Source organism: Thalia democratica, chromosome 4, assembly GCF_965202585.1.
Source record: "Thalia democratica chromosome 4, ktThaDemo2.hap1.1, whole genome shotgun sequence".
Taxonomy (NCBI): Eukaryota; Metazoa; Chordata; class Thaliacea; order Salpida; family Salpidae; genus Thalia; species Thalia democratica.
This window is the reverse complement of record NC_139168.1, coordinates 40,401,039-40,408,460: the sequence shown is the minus strand read 5'-3', so window position 1 is coordinate 40,408,460 and position 7,422 is coordinate 40,401,039.

Sequence of the window (7,422 nt, the reverse complement as noted above, 5' to 3'; positions counted from 1 at the left end):
GCTTTGAAGAGCAGAAGTTAAAGTGGCAGCTAAGGTGATTGTGAAGAATGTAATATACCCTAACTAGCAACTTTTTAAAATCTATAAGGATTCGTCTAAATTCCAAAGTAGTTTTCTACTTCTATTTTTATTTATATTTTTCACTAGAATGTATTATTTATTGAAGGACAAAAAAAGCGTTCAAAATACTTTTTTCTAGTATCCTGGTGTACGTAGGAACCTTTTGGTTATCGAGTCGTACACCACTTGGATACAGTTTAAGAACATTGTCCAGAACAAATTAATTTACAGTAACACTGAAAAATTCTAAATAAATAAAAAAACAAATTTTAATAACAGAAAATAAACAATTTTTGACGATAAACAATGAATAAAAAATAAGTAAATTCAAGACTAGAAGTTTAAGGATATAATTGTTATACACCACGACAATACAATTACAATAAATGCAAAAAAAAGTAGAGGAACTCTTTTCTGTTTATTAAAGTATCAGCTAAATTATTAGTAACTGTTTAATTTTTTTTACTTGTTTTAGTGTGAATTTGTGTTCTTAAAACAATGGTACTATTTTTTGTGTAACATTTAGTGGTAAAACAAAACTTAATTAAATATAGCTGTTTAAAGTACTACTTTTTAATGCTTTTGAAAATTATATCCTTAGATGTCTAACATTGACAAAATATTCACTTAAAGTAGTATTAGTCTACCATATTTCTAAAAACTTCATTTGTAAATAGTTTTCGTGACAAATTAACATTTTGCTGTAAATCGTAGCTAAATGTTAATTTGTAAACTTTACATTATAATTGTAAACATATAAAGTACTGTAGAAGGAAACCATTTATAAAAAAAACGTATTTAATACAGTTCGGTTGGTTTGATTTTCTGACAGGTCTTAATTGTCTAGATTTTATTAGCTTATTGAACAAAACAAAAGGCTCAAAATATTTGATTCTAGGACCTGGTGCACGAAGAACATTTCAGTTATCGAATCGCACACCACGGAATACGGATACCTTTTGACTTCTTGTCTATGACGTTAATTATTGATAAATTTGATATCAAAAATTAAATATAAGGTAAATATCTTTAATTTAATAATTTAAGCCAAATTAAAATTTAGTAAAAAAATAAATCTTAAAGATATTATCAGGTAACTCCGCGTTGGTAATTTAGTTTATTTTAAACGTTCAGAATTTCAAATGTTAGTTATATCTGTATGAATGAAAAAATTACCCAGTTTTGTTTACTATTTTTAGATAAAACAAAATGTATATTAGTTCTCTCACTTATTGTACTTACTGTACCCATTAATTCTAGTTACATGGAAGCTTAAATTGTAGTACTTAAAAAAAAAAACAGGTTTTTTTTTTTAATTGTATTTTTTAATTCTTCATAACTATGTTGTGATTACAAAATATTTAATGTACCTAAATCTATATAAGCAAAGCTTTGTTAAAGTAAGATCAACAAACTTGAAAGCTCACACTTATGTAAATTGACCTGGCATAAAAAAAAGTTGTGTTAAAAAGGGATCCTACACACTTACAAAAATGTTGTTTTAAACTTTTCATTATTATATTATTGCTTAATTGTTTAAAAAATGTTTATTGTTCTAGAGGGAAGAGTAAGACAAATGTTTAAAAAATATTTTGATTATTCTTTATATTAAGTATCTTAATAGTAAAGACATGACTGTAGTGAAAATCAGCTGTTTGTTTATTTTTTGTTTCAAGTAGTAATAAACACAGTTTCACTGTTAAATGATATCTAAACACTATCAGGGCAAAAGTTTAAGTTTAAGTATAGTTTAAAGTTAAAGGCCAACCTTTTTTAAAATTAATAATTGTTGGCTGTCAATTGAAAGAATAAAGTATGAACTATGAATAACTATTTGGATTATGTAAAATTTTTAATTTACCTTTGAGATTTTGTTATATTTATGATAAGTTTTCAACATAGGCTTAATTAGTTTTTTCATTGTAAGCTTTTTTGAAAATTAAAACAAATACTAAAAATCTACATATTCCTATTATAAGATAGTTCTTGTTTTCAACTAGAACCTTATCTTGGTAAAGTTACTGGACATAAAAAAAAAAGTTTTGTTAATTTCTATACATGCTATTGGAGACTTTTGTATTATATTGTTAACATTTCAAGTCAATCTGCTTATTAATTGTTATATTAAAACCAAAAATTTAACATTTAAAAAATTTACTTAAGATGTATAATTTTTTTAATGGATGAAATTGAAATTTGATGTTCCTCAATAGTTTTTATTACAATTTTTATGACAAAATATGTACACTGGTCCCAGTATAACTATTTCATCATTTATACTTTCAATTATCTGTGAGATCCAACAATAGTTACAAAGTTACATAATTTTCCATCTTAGAATCAACTTCTAACTTCTTACCAATAGAAAACATTCTCTGCAAAATTCAGGAAAAACATACTGGGACGCTCAAGTCAATAATTTCAGTGATTATGTTGCAAAATTCAGCAGCTTAATGAATACCATGCTTCTACATCAAAATAGTACATCAAAATGTTGTGGACAAGACGTTAAAAGGTATCCAAAAGGTTTTTAGTGCACCAGATCCTAGGAACAAATATTTTGAGCTTCTTTTTTTGTTGTTCAATAAACTAATAATAATAGGACCACTTTTATCCAAGTCATTTGAAACATACTAGAATTTCAAAATACCCAACAGCACACATAAACAAAAATAAATTAATTAATTTGTAAACTAACAAAAATTAACCTTTTAAAGATAATTAAAACTTGAGATAAAAAACAAAAGAAAAGTAAGATAATTTTTTTTAGGTGAATTGTTTAAATATTATTCAGTTAACATATAACTAAAAAAAAGGTTTATAAATGAAGAACATGTATTTTTTATACTTCTAATCAGAGTACAGTTCTAATTAATAAACTTATTTTTGTAAAAACTACTGCACTTCACATATAGTTAAGCTAACTTTTTACATACTGTTAAACTCTATTTTGTAACATTATAAAAAATTAAAGTCAACCTATCAGTAATTGAAGAGCTTTTTCCCGGTGCATAACTTACTAAAAATATATAACAGAACACATTTCATTTTAAATTTATTTAAGTACTTTCAAATAGGCCTCGTCAGAAATTGTTTCCTATTGAATTTGAATGAATACAAATTGAAATAAAATTATACTGAAGTTTAAAGTTTTAAGATATAAAATGACGTAATAATCAAAAGTTAAAATTAAGTAAGTGCTAATGTTAAACAAATTTGGTATACTAATAAAACTCGGTAGAACTAAAACAATCTAAATAAAAAAGCGAAAAAATTTTAAATTAAAACTATGCTTAAAAATAAAGTTAAACAAGAAACTAATTACGTTAAAATTACTAATATAAGGATTTAAAAAGTCTAGTTTGGTAAACAAACTTTTTCTGCTTGCATAAACTGGGCTTTAAAGATTGAATACATAAATATCAGTAATTATGACATTGTAACAAATACTTGCTTTTAGATTGGAACTTTAATATTTCAAAATTAACCACACATCTAAATTAAAATTTTTTTTACATACTCAGGGTTGCCACACGGTCAAGAAATCAGGAAAAGTCAGGAAAAACTAAAAAAAATGACATAAGTCAGGAAAAAATTAGGGTTTTTGTAAAAATGTCAGGAAATCTGACAAAAAAAAAAAAGGTCAGATTTTGTCAGATTAATTTACAATTTCCTTATTTTCCAAAGCCTTCAAATAGTGAAAAATTAATTAAAAATCCTTTAAAGTCAGACTAAAATTGCAAAACTTTTCTAGAAATTTACAAAATTATTTAATTTCCAAAGCAAGTTTATTGCAAATACATCTATCATACACATATGGTTCAAGTGATGTAATGGAAGTTAGATGATTGAAATCATCAAAAAAACTGTTGTTTTAACCTGTAGAAAAATAAGATTAGAAGATTTATATAATTTCAAGTGTTTGATTATGTATTTAAAAATGAGTTTAACTTAAGAGTTTAGGTTTAGAAAAGTCAGGAAAAAGTTAGGAAAAGTATAGAAATTTTTCTCAGCTTGATCTGTGGCAACCATACATACTACTTACTACTATGCAGACCATTATGTTATAATATTTAACAATTAACTTAATCAAAAAAAAAAAAAAGTGTCAGTTTTTAAAATTTATTTTTATGGTATTACGACATCAAGATTACTTACTTCATACTAATGCATTGACTTCATATTTAAAAAATTCAACATAAAGGTTTTCAATAGAAGAAAATATAAAAATTTTCATAACTGTATATGCAATAACTTGGTTAAAGATAAAAGTATGGTTTAGAAAAAGCTGTATTTTAATAAAAAAGTCTAGGATTTTAGTATTATAGTCTTTATTCCTTTTTAGTTTGAAACTTTCATAGAGAACCTGTTGAGCTCACCAATTTTTATTGCTATTATCTCAAAAGTTGATTGCTTTTCTAAATCGTAAAAGTGTCAAAAAACTAAGGAACAACTATATAAGACAAGGTAATCATTTTTATCTGAAAATATTAAAAAACCTTGAACTTAAATTAAAGAAAAAAAAAATTAAACTAAATTTATAAAAATACCAGGAAAAATCTGGAGTTACAAATTATATCAACCTGGAATATGGAACAAATTTTATATATCAAAATATATCAAAGATAAGAGCAATTGTAAATACAACAAAAAAATATTATTCAGAGTTTTATTTAATATAAAAGGCATTTAAAGTAGCATTTCAGTATCTTTTCAATAATTTTGTACTATTAGGGATGTTTTTTAATTTGAATTTATTTTTTACTCACAAGGTTATTTTTTACTTGTACAGTTCATCCCAACTAATCTGACCATGTTGGGCAAGCTTTTTTTTGTAGAGTTGGCCATTGGCAGGATAAGAACAAAAAATGTATTTTGATAAACAGTATCCTTTTTTTTTCAGTTGTGCAATGCACATAATAAAACACGCATTAAGTTTGTATATTTTCTTTTGCTTCAATAAACCAAACAATTAAAACAGATAAAAATTAAAAAACAAGCTTAAACATAGTTCAAGTTCAATTTAACAAATTACACCATAAACAGTAAAATTTATATTGAAACTTTTTCTGAAAGGTTAAGAGGGTTTTTGATAGTGCTTTATCATTTTTTAACAAAAAAATGATAGAGTTAAAAAGTTGTAACATACTTCTGGTTAAGTGTTTTGTTGACAACATTAGTATGCTAAGAGGTCATTTGTTTTCTGCATGTCTTTACTGTTAGAGAATGGACACTTTGATTGATAAAGTGGACAGTAATTTTTTTGTCCAGCCTTCTCATCTGCTTCTTTTTAGTTGTCTCCTAAAATCAATTAAACAATTCCTTTTTTATCCATAATTTAAAAAATGTTGACTGAAATAAAGATTTCAATAAAACTTTGATAGTAGACTAAGACATGAATAATTTTTAGTAAACATTTGAGAGACACAATTAAATAGTTTTAGAAAATTCAAAAGTCAAAAAATACCACTATGATAGGTATGTGATTTTTCATTATATAACCAAAGGATCTTATGGTATTGAAATAAAAATAAAACTAATTCTAGATACATTAAATGGGTTGGGTGTCACTTTTGAGGTGACTCTTTTGCACAGTGTCACTTTAGCACTGAGGGTCACTTTTGCACAGGTTGAAAATTTTTTATAAACTTTAATTTTTTTTGCTATCACTATTACCTGTTACCCTAGAGCAGTATTTTTTTATATTTGTTTATATAATTTTTTTTTTATATATATTTTTATTTTCCTGTTTTTTATTAGTAATTTTTATTAGGTATATAATATTTTTTTTCTATCATTGTTACTCCTAACTCCAGGGTTCGTGCGCTTCAGGCTAAATCAGGCTAAGTCAGGCTAAATCAGTTTTTTTGAAAAAAGTTGAAAAATTTCAGGCTAAATCAGTTTTTTTATTTAAAAATTTGAGGTCAAAATTTGAATCTCAGTTTTTCTCAGTTCAAATGCTTGAAGATTTTTGGTAAAAAAAATTGAGAAATCTTTTTAAGATCAAGTTGAGATGTGAATTGATTTCTAAATATAAATTTACTTATTAAAGACAAAATCAGTCAGTGTTTATAAAAATAAATGCTTTTAACCTTTTGTTGAACCTCTAAAAAAATCTTAAGAATTTAAATAATTTTGTTTTAGTAGATTATATACTTAGCTGTTTGTTTGAATTTGTTTACATCAGCTATGTTTTAAGAGCTTAGTTGGTTGAACTGTTTCAATTTCTAATTTAAGGGCTTAATACCAAATAAATACTTTTAGATTAAAACTCTTCGCAGTTTTCTTATATATTTTAAGGTTTGTTTTAAGTTATTAGAGATATTCACAACACTAAAACTTAGCTTTAAGATATTAGTACTAAGTTTTGTGGGAGTACACGTTTTAGGTACAATTCACTTTTCTTTACAAGAACAAGTATTAAAGCTTTTTTTGAATTTAAGTGTAAGCTATTTAAATCTGATATGACATCAACAATCACTGTATTTATTTAGAACATAGGATTTATCATTATGTATCAATTTTAAGTATTAGTCAAAATACTATAATAAACATTTTTTACTTGGAGTTTTAATACTTGTGAAGCGTTTCATTTCAAATTTCAATAAAACACAACAATGCGCGTTGTTTTATTATAAATATTCTGGTTATAATGTTTTACTTAGTGCTTAATTAAATTGAACTGTTGTGTTTAGTAATATATTTTTTAATAATTATTTAATGGTAATTAATTTAAATTTTTACATTAGTAATAGATTAGATATAACTTTTATTTTAAAACTTATCACTGAATTTGTTATGTTCAAATCAATCACCTTTTTCACAATTTAGTCTTATTTTATTGATTTGTAATTGTAAGCTATGAGTTGTTTTTTGCAGATTTTTAAAGCTCATAAAATTTTTGAGATAAAGCTGGTTGAAGTCGGAGACTACAATACTACTAATCAAAACCCCTTATACCTAAAATTACTTTTAAAGGGGATTTTCCTTACTTTTAAAAAATGTCAGGCTAAATTGGTCTCAGTCAGGCTAAATGAAAAAAATTTCGCGCACGAACCCTGTAACTCTTACCCTTGGTCAGTAATTTTTTTTCTATTTTGTTTTTTTGTTAGTTTATTGTGTTTTATTTTTTCTTGTTTTTTAATTTTGTTTTATTTTGTAGTTTTTTCTTTCTTCTTCTTTATTTTTACTATCACTGTTACCACTAACCCTTACCCTAGGTTGGTAACTTTTTTTCTTTTTATTTTATATATTTATTTTAGTCTTGTGAAAAATGATACTCTGTGCTAAAGTGGCGCTTGTGCAAAATAGTTGCTTTGCAAAATTGTCCACTTGTAAAAACTTGACCCTGTGTGCAAAAGT